General features: G+C 37.1%; 1 non-coding gene across 1 annotated transcript; it reads right to left on the bottom strand.

Moving 5' to 3' along the window:
• Positions 1 to 1,828: 1,828 nt before the first annotated feature.
• On the bottom strand, positions 1,829 to 2,017 carry LOC147824097 (U2 spliceosomal RNA). Its single transcript, XR_015442943.1, has one exon. It is a non-coding gene; the product is annotated as a U2 spliceosomal RNA (small nuclear RNA).
• Positions 2,018 to 17,535: the final 15,518 nt, after the last annotated feature.

The following is a 17,535-nucleotide window of genomic DNA, read 5'->3' on the forward strand; positions in this document are numbered from 1 at the left end:
TCCACCTAGATTTCACTGTAAAAACAAACTGCATGTCATAGTCATATTCACTATTTTACTTAATGTTCAGTATGTTGAGCAGCCATAGTAAGCGGCAATTGTGGCTTAATCAGATTTATGAACTGTTGCAGCAGGAACTTGGTAGGAATTGGCACAAATGGGGTGGAGGGTAGTGTGCTGTGAACCTCAATTGGCCTGATTTGCAGGGCAATAGACGACTTTGGTCAAGCCGGCCAGACCCCATGCAGTTCTGTCAGGAAGCTGCCAATAGGTTTTCTCCAGACTTCCAGGGTCCTTTCCCCAAAACTCTGCTCAATGCCTAGGCAGATATATTAATTAGGTACATCAGTGGTCCCCCTGACAAATCTATTCCTGGTATATTTTTGTGAACAGCATATAAAAGCTTTCATTATATTTTCATCTTATTGTTGGTAAAGGCAAAGAGTTGAATGAATTCCACATGAATTTTTAAAAATATATATGTTTTTCAAATTGATAATGACTTTTCTATGTATCTGATTACTATCTTGTGGGAGTTTTCCCACGTGTGCTTTAATCATTTAAACTTGTTGCAATAAATGTTTATAAAGTACAGATTTTCATGGTTAGGTAACTTAATATCATTTTTAGGAAAAAATATGTAATGATCACAAACGATAATACAGCAAATGTTTTAGGACAATTGAGACCAGACAGCCTGTACTAGTTGATCTGCCTTTGCACGCTCCTGCCATGTTATAATCTCCACCTCCTGCTTGGACTCCAGTGAAGTGACCCAATGAATTTGTCCTAATCTGGAGGCTACAAGGTTTGGCCCATGGGAGGCACATTCAGTTTACTGGTGGATGAAAGAAGACAGCGTGGCCAGGGAGTTTTGATTCCCACTGTGACCCTGCATTGCAGCAGCGATGTGAACAGTGACTATTCAGGAACAGCAACGTTGCCTATTAGGCGGCCCGGTTCCGAGAGAGGAGGGCCCAGAAGCTCCAGAAAATCATGTTTGTTCCACTCCAGCAAGTTTAGGATTCTCATGGCTTCCCTAGGGACATCAAGAGCGCTCATTGGTTCTCTGAGCCCCACCCACGTTTCTCTGACCAGCCTTTCAGCCAATCCCGTCCCAGATCCCAGCAGGATATGTATCCTGTTTCCGGTCAGGATCTGAGTTCATGCTACCCCTGAGCATCAGTTTATCAGGCCTTGCAATAAGTTTCTGTTTTTCAAGGATCTGCAAAAGGCCTTTTTTTTTTTTCTATTTGACTTATGTTGCAATTAGATCTATCTGAGAGCCCGGAGGAAAAAAGCTTCAAGTTATATTTAAAAGTCAAGTTATATTTAAAGCAAGGCGGGCCTTTAAATATAACTTGAAAAAATGATTCCACAGTGCTAACAAGTAGGTAGCATGATCCATATTTTGACACAGAAGTCTCAATATTTCGACTCTCTCATTTAGTAATACTGATCCAAGTGTTTCATGATGCATCTCAGGGATCACAAACTTGAAGGTAGGAAAATGACACGGGTCCCTTAACAAAGGAAAACCAACCAAGTGCAGTGTAATAGGGCGAGCAGAGATGGTAACAGGAGGAGAAAGCGTGAATTCATCAATGTAGAAGCCCTACTTTGTCAAAGTTGTTTATTTAAATGTAGAAAAACTAGACACAGATTGTTGATCTTTACGTATTTTAGGGAAGCCAAAATTCTGGAAATTCATTTAAATTCTCCTGATTTATCAATGTTGACTCGTGTTTTTATTTAAATTTTCTACATGATAAGGAAGTCAAACTAGATGAATCTGTGGTTTCTGTTCTTTGAATTCTGTTTTTGTTTTAATTTGTCCGTAATCCCTGAAAGTATTTTAATACCAAGACAATGCATCAGAGTTGATGAAGCAAGCCCCATTTCATCTCCTATTTCTAAAAATCCTTTTAACACCTTTTCTTTGGATGAAGCATATCAGATATTAAACTGATAAAAACCGATTCTACACCAGATCTTCACCCAAAGCTTGAAAAGTATTGGAGCTGCAGTTTTGAACTAACCCTTTGGGGCCAGTTTTTATCTTTGATGAATGTATTAGAATGTTATTGGCTGCCTTGTTTGAAATAACAAGCATTTAGAGGCAAACTTAGTAGCACTTAAAAGATGGATTTATAATATATATGGGATAACATGTCCCAATTAAAAGTATGAGCCAGATCTAAATGTATAATCTGGAAAGGATGTGTTATTTATTTTTAAGTGATTTTTAAAGCAATTTCAAAGTAATGATCTGATATTTTAAAGTATTTGTGTAGTGCAGTTATGTGTGTATGAAGAGAAAAGAATTTGGAAAAATACACCTCAAACTGTTCCCAGTGGTTTAAAAAAAATGGGAATGGAAATAATAGAGATTAATATCTCTTTTCATTTTTGTATTAATTTTTCATAGAGTTGTAATATATGTTAATTAAAATAAAAATAAGATTTAGCTAAAAGTTTCTGAAACTTTAATGTTCACCAAACAGCTTTGAAAAGCTTTATTCTATTATGAACCATAGCAAAATAAATAGTCAAGAGGCAATATATATTGGCTATTATGTTGTGCTAGGTACATTTCATGCATACATATATATGCATGTTAATTCAATGACAGCTCACAATTTTTATGAGATAACTTCTATTATATTCCCCTTTAAACGTCTGTGAAGTCAAAGCCACATAGCACACAGGTGATGAAGCTAATATTTCCAGTATTAGTTTACCTCAAGGACCCTCGCATTTGACCCCAAAACACAGCTTGTACTTTGCTCATGAAATGCCAGTCATTCAGGAATGGTTCCACATAAAACAGGCTAAAGCTGTTCAGGTTCTTATTCATAAATTATCTAAACCAAATTATTTAAACACTCCAAAGATGTTTTACCTATGCTAAAGTAACTTTGTTTCAAGAAACAACCAACCCACAAATAATTTTTCATATTTCCCTTGTGTAAGTTCTTACCAAGGCTTAAGAATTTATAGATTTACCTCTATCCAAGGCAAAACAGCCAACAATTGTCTTTTAAATATTCAGCCAAAGAAAGAAACAATTTGGTTTCGAAGATGTCTTATGGTAAATGCCAAAATCATGCTGTGAAGAAAAGTCAAGACATTTTATCTTCTGTAAAAGATATTCAGCTGACTTGGTAAAGTCAAATGAAGGAGATCAAAACATCTTGACGATATGCTTTGTAATATCAGTTGCTTCTATGACCACAATAGAGATGTCTATGAAGAAATGGCCACTGTTAAGCCATATGGGCCTGGTACCCAACAAGCAATGTGTTAGAACATGTTAAAGTGACTTTGGAATTTTCCTTGCTCAAGTTGCTACTTGTTTTTTCATTCCATTCAGCATTAATCAAGACAAGACTGAGTTTTGACCTGAAGAGAGGTTATAATTTTGTCATTCATACTTTCTAGAGAATGTCATCCATGTGCTCTAAGGTTGTCCGTATTTAACTTGTACACATTTACCTAGGGATGGGAAGGGGCACACTTCCTCCTGCATTCAAACATAAGCATTCATAATTTGTACTCTATCTCACTCAAATTTATGAGCTTATCTCTGGGGCATTTTCAAAATATCAAAACACATTACTCTTAGTTCTTACTTTTGCTTTTGTTTGTATTTTGTAACAAGGAAAACCCAATGCATTACACATTGCTTTATCTGGGAAATTCCTAACGTTGATAAAACAGATTATAAAAATACCTTACACCTAAGTAAAAAGCACATATAAAACTGTAATTCATAACCAAATTCTTAATTTGAAATTTTCAATTGAATACATGACAAGAAAGAAAGGGGACACTGGGTGTAAATCTACTAAGAAATGAAAGGAATTCATTCAAGAGACACAGTGGAATGACCAAGTTAAAACAGAGAGGGGTAACACTTTAAAAGAATAATGAGCTCAGTGGTTCGTTCTCTTCTGCCTCTTTCCCTGTGCTCCTCCATATTGGGTCACAAGACAAAAGGCCATTTTCTAGAGGTAAAAAATACGAGGACTGGAAGAGACACATGTAAATGTATCAGTTCAAAGATCAAAGCTTTACCTATACCAAGAATCAGAGTTCAGTGATTGCCAGACTTTATGTGAAGCACAGCATCAACCAAGAAAGAAATACACCATGAAACACTGCAGTTTCAGGGTGGTTAAGTCTATCCATGATTCTCGTCTGTTGAGAACCACTGCACTGGATAGGTTAAAAAAAACCTATTTTTATAATTTTAGCTATCATCAAAACAAAAATGATTGCTAAATATATGACTCTTACCTAACTTCTAAGATTCAGAAACAAATCACCAGCTAGTTTCTAGACATTTCAACCAGAATCCCATGGTGGCTCGGTTCAAACTGGATAGACTATTTAAGACCAATTCTTCATAGTACCTGAACATATGTCCTAGGTTGTGACAAAGCTAATGCATTTGTATGGGTAAGTCCTTGGTACAGTATCACACATGACGATCATGCTACATAAATTTTACATTTTTATCATCATCATTATTAGCGCAATGTTCACAATAATTGTATTTAAATCACTATGAATGATATCAATTCAGTATTTATAAAACAGAGCTCTTCATCCATTGCCTAAAGCCTGATATTCCTCCTGCATTGGCTATCTTGATAAACTGCAGCACAATATACTTCTTTTCCTAAATCAGAACCCTGAAGTTATCTTCTCCACCACTTTCAGTCCATGCCACACTTACCTCTTCTAACAGTTTTCTCTCCTCAAAATCCCATTCGCCATGTTCTATCCCACTATGGACATTTTATCAAACATAGGCCTCTATTTTTAATCTCGCCTCTGCCTGAAACTCTTCTCCTAACTTATTTTTTTGCTAATTCTTACTTTAAAAAACTTCCCACTGTATATTTTCACTTCTAGAAAGAGCTTCGTGACAACTTACTCCACCCAAAGAGGCATAATTATTTATTCTTCTCTATGTTCTTTCCTATACGTCCTCATTACACACATGACCTACATCCAACACTGCAACATCCATTGTACACTGCAACAGTGAGGCCTCTTGCTTGTCTCCGAGAGAAATCACCAGAGTCTGTATCGCATTTAGCTCAATGAGCCTGTGGTCCATGAACCACCTACCATGCAGAAAGACGAGGGATGGAGACTGCAGATGCCAAAGTCCTTAATGTTCCAGTTCAACTCAAGATGTGCTTTCCCAAAACTCAGCACTTACATTTTATAGTTTTCTAATCACAAATGCCACGTTAATCTGTGTTTAGGAGAAAATATCAATCTTTCACAAAGCATCGCTGCTGTACTCTACACATTCTGAGATAACGTGCCTAAAAACCTTTCTTTCATTGCCACCGATTTATAAGCAAAAATTAAGAATGCCTCAAAAGAAGTGTCTCATCATCTATCTCTAACTTCTTGGCATTTGACAAAATTAAGTTACAAAGTTTAACCAAAGGGGAAAATATTTCTAAATTGGATCTATTTGTGATATACTGGTTTAAAATTCAAAGCTGCCAACATATTCTGTTTACTCCCTTGGCATCTGCTGCATCTGCCAACTGGTGCCCAAAAGTTAGAGCAGACTTAACTAATTAGAAGGTTCCCCATCTGGTAGCTGCACTTTTTGTTTATGCTTCCTTCACGTCCTAAGAACAGAGATTCGAACCAGAACTTCTGTGGCTTGCAGGGGAGGAGGCTGTGCCTGGCTGGCCTCCTAGCTATTGTCCTGCTGAGCTGAACGCAGCCCAGTGGGAGGCCCTCTCTGGGTCTGAGGACTTTCCTCCCCACACTCCCCTCCAGATGAATCATTTTTGCCACAGGAGTTTCTATTGTCTCTCAAAATACTTTTTTCCACTCAGTTTTAGCTCTGTGGGCCTGGACCCATGAATAGGAGGACTACTTTATAGAGAAATAAAAAAGCGTCTAGAAAGAATCCATGATTTGATAAAACGCAATGCTATTTCCCTAGGATAAACACCAGAAGAGAGAATTAAAGTTAAACATCCTAGTTTAGATTAGTTCTTCATAGTTTCCATTTAATCACTAGGAGTAAAGTTTTAAAATAAAGCAAACTCCTGGCAGAATCGTACGACAGTTACAATCAAAGATTTGATAAAAACGTCTGGTAAATTTCTGACCCAGGTTGCTATTAATTGTAAGTCCTTTAGCAAGTTGACCTAACCTTACTGCACTTCAGGTACATCATATAATTTTATGCAATGATATTTTAATTGCTATTTCATAGAATAAAAGGATTAAATGAAAAATTATGTGCAAAATACTTAGCACCAGTATCTGACATTAAAATTTTTTTAAACTGGCACTCCTATAAAAATAAACTGTTATTAATAACAGGGATCTAAAAGGTTTTAAGGAATTATAACATATATTCTTTTTAATTTTCATTTTTTAACTAATACATTAAAACAAAAATTATGATATAAAAGGGATATGACATAATTTATAATCTTCTCAAACAATACACATTGCATCAGTTGTTCATTTTGAAGTTTAGTTATTTCTTTAAATTTTTTAAGTTTCTTTTAGAAGCATTCTGATTTTGTTGCACACCATTCTAGTCTGTATTAAAAGGTGATTCATAGTGTAACAGGTGTTGGAAGGAAGCAAGTATGACATCAATATATAATTAAGAGAAAGAGGTTATTCATTTACCATCTTTTTGTCTATTTTCCATTGTTAATTTTTCCCTCTAACAGACAATAAGTGATAGCAAATTTGAAAGCAAACTTACTTAGAGGAGGTTGAGGAATTACTGAGCGTCAATAAACATCTAGGCACCTAATGTCCACGGCAGGCAGGGTAGGAGCCCGGGTGGGGAAGGGACCGGTAGTAGAAGGACTAATTGTATAAGGCCTTGTGTAGGGGGCTCATGGCAATATGGATTCCTGGAAGGTTCGAAGCCTTGAAGTGATATTTTAGATGATGTTTTCAGCAGCATGGAGGACAACAGATCTGAAGAGTCATCAAGATGAATTTTCTACAACTCAGGCACTGGCTGAAGAAAGATGACCTTGAACTCCAGCAGTAATGGTTTAAATAGAGTAGCTAAAGAGGATGCCCAAAAAGAATATAAAATAGGGAGTCTCTGGCTTTCTAAAACTGTAAGCATTGCCTATGTATGGTGCAGTAAATGCAGTGTAACCACGAAAGACTGAGACTGAGGCTAAGGAAGAAGAAATGTATTAGACTCATTGGAGCCATACAAGCTATCAGACAGGCCACAGCGGGTACAGGAGAAAGCTCCACTGTCCAGCAAGAGGCAGACACCTGGAGTCAGGAGAGGCCCCAAACTGGCCCTTACTGAAGGCCCCTTACTGTGGCCCTTTCTTCATGACAGACAAGGTTCGGCTAGTTTAAATAATTTCAGCAGGCTCTGACCTACAGGAGTGGTCTCCCGTCGTCGATTACCTGGCCCTGAATTGACTAAGGCAGAGGTATCCAGGCCAAGAGAGAAGGTGAAGATCTGATTGGCTAGGCTGCATCAAAAACTTGGTCCCAGCTGGATTCTTTGCTGTTTGTAGGAATCTGCGCAGGTGACGAAGTTCTCTCCCTCACCAAATTCCAGCCAGGCTCCTCTGAGCCCTCTCATGACCAGTCCTCAACTGTCGTCTATAAAGACTGGAGCTAACATCATTTCTAACAGCTGAAGGCTGCATCTCTATTATGGCTCTAATTTCTCTTGGCTAAGAAAATGCAAGGCTTCCAGAAGAACGTTCTGTTGTTTCAGCCAACACCTGAAGAGGAGCCCCCTCTCCCAGTTTCAGTGGGAGAATCAAAGGCTAACTTTGACCAGGGCTAGTCAACAGACAAAGACAAGTTCACCTGGATTGACCTCCCTTCCTCCTTTTGTAAGCATTCCCTTCCTTGATTCTGCTGAGCTGCTTCTCACACCATTCCCTAATCAACAAACTAGGGGTATGTTCTGCAAGCTGACTTTGGAATATGAGTACTGTGTAATGACGGTGTCCCAAACAACTGCTGTGTACCTCAGCAGATATGTTAATGCATGAGGCATAATTTAAAAGACAAATCATGGTCCATTGTTACAGTCACAGGTCTAACACTTCATCGATCTAGGAATACCTTTAGATATAATGCAAGTTACAGAAATGCAGTCACGATTAGATTTTTAATGGAGAAGTTATTATATTCATCATATCACACGCAACATATTTTAGATACTTAGAAGAATTTGGCGGTAAGGTGGAAGCAATAATTTCTTTGCCCAAATCCTCTACTCTCTTGCCCATAAATTTAGACACAGACTACTTGTCACAGTTGCTTTTAGAAAAAAGTCGAGCAGAAAAACATCAAGAACCAAAAGGAGGAACAGCATATGATAGCCACAAACTGAATTTGAATGTTACCAGATCAAATGCATTACGCCAAGTCTTATAACCTACCTTAAAAAAGACTCTGCCCTCAAGACACATACAATTTAATGGCAGAGACAGGACCTGCGAGAAAATAAAGAAATCACATGAGCATTAGCACATCAGGAAAGGCTTCAAGATTTTATTAGAGAGTAAGTTTTAAACAAAGAATAACCTTGAAATAAGTAGATTTATTCAACAATATGTATTGTTTGCTTGTGTGGTTGGCATTGTGTTTTTAAGATTGAGAAGTTAGTGGGGAAAAAAAGGAATTTCTCAGGGACAAAGCCTATTCTGTGGAGCATCCATAGAGTGAGGTCCAGGGAGAAGGAACAGCCTGTACAAGGGTCTGGTTTCTACTGAATAATCAAGAGAATGCAGGAGAAAATTAAATGTTTTAAATATGATATTTAGAATGCCCTGCGGCAAGGATAAACAAGGCTTGAATATTTTGTCAGTGAAACTGTAACTCCCTTGATGTGATTACAATTGGTAAAATAAAATGAGTAAGAAATGCACCAAGATATCTAACTTACTCTGTGACCCTACAAGCATAATTTATTAAGTTTTTAAAAAATAGAATAGAGACCTTGTCCAAACCCTGAGTCTGTGGACATGTTCCTCAGCCCCTCCCATGGCAGTTCATGGGATCTCTGCTTTTTTTGGAGTGGACGGGTATTTATATATACTGGCGTCTAGAGAGCAAGTCCTTGATGCTGTCCTCTCACCACATCGGGGTTTTTATTCTAGATTACAAATTGCCATTAATGTTTAAAGAAGCAAACCTACAATAAACCAAATGTAGCACAGGCATAATCACTGGAATTACAGAATATCTTATTCGAAAAATAGTTTAAAGATATTTTAGTTGTGTTTTGCTTTTGTTTTTATGTAATATAATGTTTTTTAAATTCCAAACAATTTTTACAATACATAATGAAACATTAGAATCACATCAAATTGTCATTTTGTAGGTCAAAAATAGATGATTTCATGTGACATATCCTGAGGTACAACCTAGAAAGTATCCCGAATAATGTTACAAATGCAAATAAGAGATGTATATCTAGTACCTAGACAAGAAAATAAAACTGAAACCCCCAGGGTAATTCCTGGATACTTTGACCTGTGGGCTCCTTCTCAGGTCAACCCCACCCCACCTTCCCACCACCCCAGCACTGCCACAGAGCAAACACTATCTTAAATACAAGCGTTCCTTACACTTTATTCAGAATGCCATCAGAATCATTCTTGGCCAGGTTTCCCTGAGCACTTACACAAGAGTTCGCCCGAGAAAATTGGTACCAAAGTATGGAGGTGCTGATTTAGAGTGCATACATCTCTGCATATGGCCCATGGTTTTCTGGTGTGGCCATTCTAATTTATATTCTCACTAGGAATTAAAAATTCACACAGATCCACAAGTGTATCAGGCCATCATATTATTTCCAAGCTGAAGGGTATAACGTGATCTATTTTTGTGGATTTAATCTGCATTTTCCTGATTACTACCAAACTAATTACTAGGTATGAATGTTTAAGTTTCCAAACCTCACCATTAATTTTATATATATATATATATATATATATATATATATATATATATATATATGGATTATCTGGGAATCTCTGAAGGCTGTGGATAAAAAAGCATCCCTTGAAATCTATTTGAATGAGAACTGTAGGAATCTTTGGAGAGATAGAGAATTCTCGTGTAGTCACTTAGTATGAGGCCATTTGGATAATAACTAAGGACAGAAGTGAGTCTGGATGGTGTCTAGGATGGAACCCATATATTCTAACTTTTTCTCCTCTTAATCAGTCTCATGGACTGGTGAGTGAACCCTAGAGAGGGAGAGAGAACAAACATAGATGGGAGTGTTTTGTTTTGTTTTGTTAATCTCTTTTATTCAAATCTCTGACTCTGGAAGCTAAGAAGGCTGAAGCCTCTGTGAGTGCATTACATTACAATTGCATGCACATGGCTTCCGCCATTTTCCCCTGCTTCCCGGATTTGGACTTGGCTGAAGTTCTAGAGGACTTTGTCTCCAGTGTCCTGTGGGCACGTCTGCTATTGAGGGCAGAAATTGCCAGGCCCACCCCAGAGCTTCAAGCAAGATTCCTCCCACAGTACATCTGTTCCAGATGTGAGACTAGCTTGGCTTTTCCTCAGACCACTCTTCTCTCTGCTTCAGCTTCTTTCTTTCCAGAGCTTCCCACCATTAAAAATGAAATAAACTCTGTATCAAAACAGTAGGTGGTACTCCATTTTTGTGCACAGTTTTGTTTTATGTATTATTTAGAAATAAATTAAAAATGTAATAATCTATCCCCTTAGACATAAGATATATAAAAAAGGAAAAAAAACTATTGAACATTATGTTTTCACATGCCTTGATATAATTTTTAATTTATGATCAAAATAGGCAAAGGAACAATTAGATCTCTTTGAGTAGAAGGGTAAATTTCAAGAGATTCAGAATATAAAAGAAAGGAAGAAAACAACAGGGAAAACAGAACTTAACATTTTGCTCCTATTTGCAATTATTTGTCTTACTTTACATTTAAATCCTGCCCCCGTTAGAGAGACTGCAATCTTTTCGCTGCTAGTAGCACAACGTTGGTCCTTATATCTTGAGAGCGAACATGACATCACAGGCCCTTTGCAGGTGTTTGGAATATCAATAACCACTTGGAAGTCCAAATAACTATGCTGGCATCTTGTAGAATTAATGCTTAGCATTTTAGTTTTGCCTAAGAAAAATCTATTGCAGTTAAATGAATAAGTAATCCAACATACTGCTTTTCTTCAGAAGAATGGAGATTATTTTTAAAAGATGATTATTTTTAAATTTTAAAAATTATGAAAACTCTTAAATACAGTATTTAAAAGGTGTTTTCAAGTAATAGTGATGGCTATCACTTTCGGACACTATTACAAGCCAAACATGCATCTCTGTTTTCACTTGGGAAGTTGGCTACTTAACATTGCTCTCGTTTCTTCTCCTTTGCTCTGTGATGTTGGGGGTAAGATTTTGTAAATCCACATGTTTGGATTCCCCGGCCAGCTTGCTTCATAGTTTATCCTAATAGAAGGGCCCGGCTGGTGACCATGGTCAAGAGGCATGGACGGGCGTGTTACACACTCTCTCCCTCTCCTCCTTTCCTGTCTGTCGTGTTGCTTCTAGAAGCAGCTTTGGAAGCTGCAGGACTTGCTCAAAGCCCCAGCCTTTGCCACAGTGCCCCAGCCCCAGAATCCCAGCAGGTCTGATTGTCCTGGGCTTGCTGTCATCTCTTTTATTTTTTCTCCAGCTCCACTATCATTTCTGGCCACTGTCTTGCATTATCTCATTTCTCCTTGTTCCTTCCTCAATGCTTTTAAAACTTACATAACTAATTCCCTACATTAAATCCTTTCTGCTGTAAACACCGTGACATACAGTTTTCTAACTGAACTTGGTGAGTCATTTTTCTAGTAATCGGTCCTTCTCAATTGTTTGCTGTCTCATCAGGAGGGTGGGAATCCAAAAACATCCCTCTGCACAAGAATGTGCACATCCCCTGGCCATAGGTGTATGCATATTGCACACACCCAAAGGTTAAAAAGTATTCTCCTGGTATAATTCCTTTTTATGTAAAAAGGCACATGTACACACATGCAAATGTACACACACACGTACTCACACACATGCAAACACACACACACACAAATGTCCATACAAACTCACTAACCACCCTTATCTCATAGTAGAAAACTTTAAATTTTATTTTATTATTCAGTCCTTCATTTATTTATTGGTGTTTTTTTGAAACAGAGTCTTACTATGTATTCCAGGCTGGCCTTGAAAACACTAGGTACTGCAGGCTGGCCTTGAATTTACAGCAACCCTCCTGCCTCAGCCTCCTGAGTGCTGGGATTACAGGCATGCGCCACCATAGCCGGCCTCTAAATTTTATATAAAACAGTATTATTTTGTTGAAGACATTTTTATTTTGAAAAAAGTCTATCTGCAGAGCACAGAAACATTTGGTAAAATATGAAAATTAATTTTCATATTAATTGGGTTTAATATGTAATATAACAAATTGGAGGCAAAATATCACATACAATATAAAATAATGGAACAATAATATATCTTCCTGAGAATAAACTTAATAAATGTTTAATAAATTAATATGTTTTGAGAATTTAAGTCAACTGTATTACATTATGTGTCACATTTTTATTTCTTATGTTAAAGTATAAACTTTCATAACTATAATAAGTTCTAATGCAAAAGACATCCTTGAATCCATTACTCTGATGCTAACTGGAGTTAGATGATAAAGGAACAAAAGACTGTAAATTAAATTTAAAATAAAGGCCCAAATGTAAGTTGGTAATTACCTCTTCCAGGTCCCTGTCTTTTGCTGTAACTAAACAGCAAGATAAGGGAAGATTCCAAAGAACATCTACAAGGAATAAAGAATTTCCATAGAGCAAATTAAAGACTGAGTGACCCAATTTCCTTGGTTTGTGCTACAAACTTAATGCTATTTAAATGTATTTTTATTGTGTGTTAATAACAATAATAAAAGAGAGGAAAAAATGAGAACATACAGCTATGTTATAACAAGCAGATGGTGGCTGGAGCTAGGCTGTTCGATTGTCCCCCAGAACAAACACTCCTGTCCCCTGGTCTACCGTAACATTCCAGCTGTAAAACATAGAAGCTTGGTGCCTTCCCAGATGAATATTCTGTACAATAATTATTTATTGTTCTGAACCTTGAATTGCTAGTCCCAACCATAAATGATGATTTAGAAATTTCAGGAATGTTTGTCAATCTTTTGAGATTATACACAACATTTTGCCTATAATTAGGATGTCTCCATTTAGAAAGACTACTGACAACAATAATTTATAGCCTAATTTATTAACAAAGGCACATTTCAAATTTCCTTGGTGGTTACTTGTTTATAATGAACATAATGATGGACTAAATCAGTCATAAACAGTAGAGTATATATGTGCAGTCTGGCTTATGGAGTATTTTTGGTGATATGAATTAGCATTATTTTTAAAATCCATTAAGGGACATATGTAAGGGAACATATGCTGTATATCAAAGAGATTCACCTCAATCATAAGGATTTGGTGGTCTGTGCCTACCAGTTGGTTTTATTTCACACATAAAAAATACCCCCACAACATCTGTTCTAATTATTTTCACAACACCTAGATTTATTGCATCCCTGACATCCTATTAGATTAAGCCACTGCATGAAAAACGACTTGGAAAAAGTTGCCCTTTTCTGTGCATATATCATTAATCAGGAAAATGTACCTGTATTGTATGTATCACTTTTATCACCAACAGGCAACTTATGCCCCTCTTCATTTTCCCTAAACAAATCTACACTGTGCCTATAGGCTGATACACATTCACACTAAAATGACTGTCATATATAAAAGTATTAGGTATTAGTGTAATTTGTGTTTCACTGAGCATAAAACATTAAGTTGCCCATGATCCCAACAAGTTTTCACCTGGGCTCACACAACAATCTTTAAAATAATCTCCCTTCCTCCTAACCTGGTGTCCCTTCGAACCAAGTCAGACTATGCCATCTTAATCTTTTTTATTCTGTTACTCCATCTACCTACTCAACTCAGTACTTCATAAAATATAGGAAGTAACCTTTGAATACTTTTCTGACTTTCTTTCTTCTGATACCATTCATATCTTAAGTTTCATTCTTATTAAATCACTAGTAAATTTCAAACACTTTGCCATATTCAGGGCTGCCATGTTTCATTTAGTTGTTTGTTGGTTTGGTTTGGTTTTTCTGGCTAGAACAAATCCCACTTTTGATCTATATTGCAAATTACTACTGGTCTCAAGAGTTAGCTCCAGTATGAACTGCTCTCTGAAGCCTACCCTGTCACATAGGAACAAGGACACCCTCTCTGACAACTCCTGGACATGCCTGTGTTTACTTCTCTGTTTCTCCTAATAGAATATAACCCCTCAGGCCAGGGAGTAGGTGTTAACCTATGTCTTCTTTGACATCTCCAACAACTGAGAATTATCACCACTTTATGCATACGTGTCAGTTGTAAAAACTGAAGTAACATGGCTACGGTTATTACATTTCAAACATGACCATTCCAGGATATATTCTCAGAGATGGAAGTTTCACAACTAAAGTGTATAGCTATTCCACCATAAGGTTAGTGTAGAGGCAATCTGCCTCCTTTACCTCAGTTCTGTGGCAGACATTTGCTGTCTATCTAATGTGGCAAACCTTGCTGGTCTCTAAAAGGAAAATTACAAGCTCACTGCAGGAATTTCTGAGATGCTATAAATAATAGAAAAGAGAAATCTCTGACTTTCTCTCCCTATTGTTTTCATTGTTTGCTTTTTCTTATGAATTCCATGCGTTCTTGTTACTTTGTAGTCCAGAATATTATTTATTTGTAGACCAGAAATTATTTGTAATCCAGAAATTATTTGTTATGTGTAGTCCAGATAATTGTTGGGGTTTTTTTCATCATTTCTCCTTTCTAAAATCTACTTTTCTCTTTCCCACTTTCTCTTGTTTCATATTAGCTTTCAATTTATTTCTGACCACTAATAAAGTTTATAATTCTAAAAAGTGATAAAGATCTGGATCCTAAATAGCCACAAGAATAATAGAACACAACACCAGTGTAAACCACTGCACTTTGATAATGTATGTTCATCTATGCAACTGACAAATGCACTGAAATGTATCAATAAGTAATGATGACCAAAATGTGCCAAGAACAGCTGCATCTGATCTGAGAGCTACCAAACGAAGCAGAGTCCTTTCTCTGAAGACATTTAAGACCTAGTAAGCAAAATGTGATAGGGAGATAAACAAGCCCAATAGCATGTTGTGTACATGGATTCCATCAGTAGCTAATCAGAATAATAAAAATCATATTAAATCCAAAAGGAAGAATTGAATACAAGTACTTGCGTGGTAGCTGACAGGAAAGGTGACAGCCTAATGAGAAGAGGTTCATGACATCAGAAAGTCACTCCACCACTAGAAGACAAAGGGGACAGAATCACCTACTGGAAGCTAGGACCATGGCTGCTCAGCTGTCTTCAGCTGCTTTCTGTTTCTATAACCGAAATCCACAGACTGGAATTATAAACAATAGAAGTTTCACTGCTCAGTCTGGAAGCTAGAAAGTCCCAGACAAGGGGTCCCACTGACCCCAACCTGTAAGAACAACATTTATCCATTCACGACAACAGGGACATTAAGAGCAAATCATTTCTTAAAGATCTCACCTTTTAACACCATCATAGTGGCAATGAAATCGCAACATGAGTTGTGGAGGGGACACTCCAGCAGTAGCACCAGCAGGGGTCAAGGAGGTGGTGGGGCTGCTGCAGGAAAAGCTGTCAGGGCCCAGAAAGGGAAGCACCCGGACCTTCTTCACCTCCTTTCCCATCTTGAGCTTCTGTGTCCCAGTGGCATCTGGAAGGCACTGAGGTGAAGGTGTGAAAATCCTACCCCACAGCAGTCAAGCCTCCTACATCCCAGAATAGAGCAGGAAAAACACACAAAACAGGTCAAAGGCCCCGGTGGACCAGAAAGCCATGGTATTATGGAAAGTTTCTGAATGGGAATAGTGAGGAACAAAGAATTGGTTTATTCTGGAGTGGAAGAGGATCGGGATCAGTAAATTAGGTGTACTGAGATATTGCTATTTTAAAATGAATGCAGAAAATATAAGAGAGGAAAAAAGACATTTAATCAAATTTGAAAGAATGAAAAGGAAAAGAGGAAGGAAGGAAGGAAGAGGGGGAGAAGGAAATTGCAATTTAATATCGACATTTTCTGATACTGAAAAAGAAACATTAGATACCAAATTGTAAATTGGAGAAGAGATAAACGATTCTATGAGGGTAACAATTTAGGAACTGCCACTGTTAAATAGAACACTCTTTTTAGTATACTTATCATCACAAATTAGCACATAATAAAAAAAGCTAAAAACACAAGGGGGAAATTTGAAAATGTAGCCATTGGGCTCCAGATGACTCCCAAAATGGTGACGATACAGGACCTGCAAAGGAAACTTGCATCATAACCATTCATTACAGCCTTCTAAGTTAAACCTCAAGAAGAACCAAATGTTAAATCTTTTGCATATCATAATTTATTTCATTCCCAAAGACTGGAAAGAATCAATAAAAGAAACCATTGGAGACATGAACTATAGTAGAAAGTACATGAGGGGCAACTCAAAAGCCTACAAAACTACAATGGAAGAATATTGTTAAGATTCTGAGTCTATTCAGCAGAAAGCCCAATAGCCAAAAAGAAAATAAATTGAGAATCAATAACCTCAAATTCTGAAATTGCTGGAAGACTCTTAACATTGATATTTATCTTTCCTTCTTAAAGCAATGCACAGCAGAGTCACGGAATCACATGGAAACCACTAGGTAAGAAATTTCACCTTCCCAAATCTTATTTTGTATCATGTCACAAACATTGCCATGACCATGCACATATCTTGATGTGAGTAAAACGTCCCTGAAAAGACTGTAAAAGATTGTAACATACTATAATTCTGTCTGAAAAGATTGTAGCACATTATAATTCTGTCTATGCGTTTTTATTTAATTTATATATTCCAATGTGTTTTATCAAAATATGCCCGTTAGGAAAAAAAAAGGAAACACAAATCAGGACTTTAGATCTACCATTCCTACTGTCCATGTCTCCCTCTTTGTTTGTCTTCCAGTAGGAAAAAAGACTGAAATTTTCAAAAGATGAATGGATTCACATCATTAGAAATAGAGTTTAATTGGGGCCAGTAGATCTTTCAATAAGAAAGGAAAACATTGTACAATTTAATACGAACTCTCTGGATTTCATTATTATTTGCCTTGAATTTAGATTGTCTCTCAAAATTGTCAAAAACACTTAAGTCTCTTTGATGGGTGCAAATGCCCATTTAGAAAGCATTTTCCTTCATCGGTAAGCAGGAAAGAGCATATCGACAATATAGTCCTGTCTGCAAATAGGATGACGTCAGGGAAACCTCTGGGAGAATAGGAACGGTGTCAGAGAGGTGCTTGCCTTGTTTAAACCTTCG

This window comes from Heterocephalus glaber, unplaced genomic scaffold (assembly GCF_053883595.1).
Source record: "Heterocephalus glaber isolate CG9 unplaced genomic scaffold, H.glaber_assembly_v1.0 deba00001555, whole genome shotgun sequence".
Classification (NCBI taxonomy): domain Eukaryota; kingdom Metazoa; phylum Chordata; class Mammalia; order Rodentia; family Bathyergidae; genus Heterocephalus; species Heterocephalus glaber.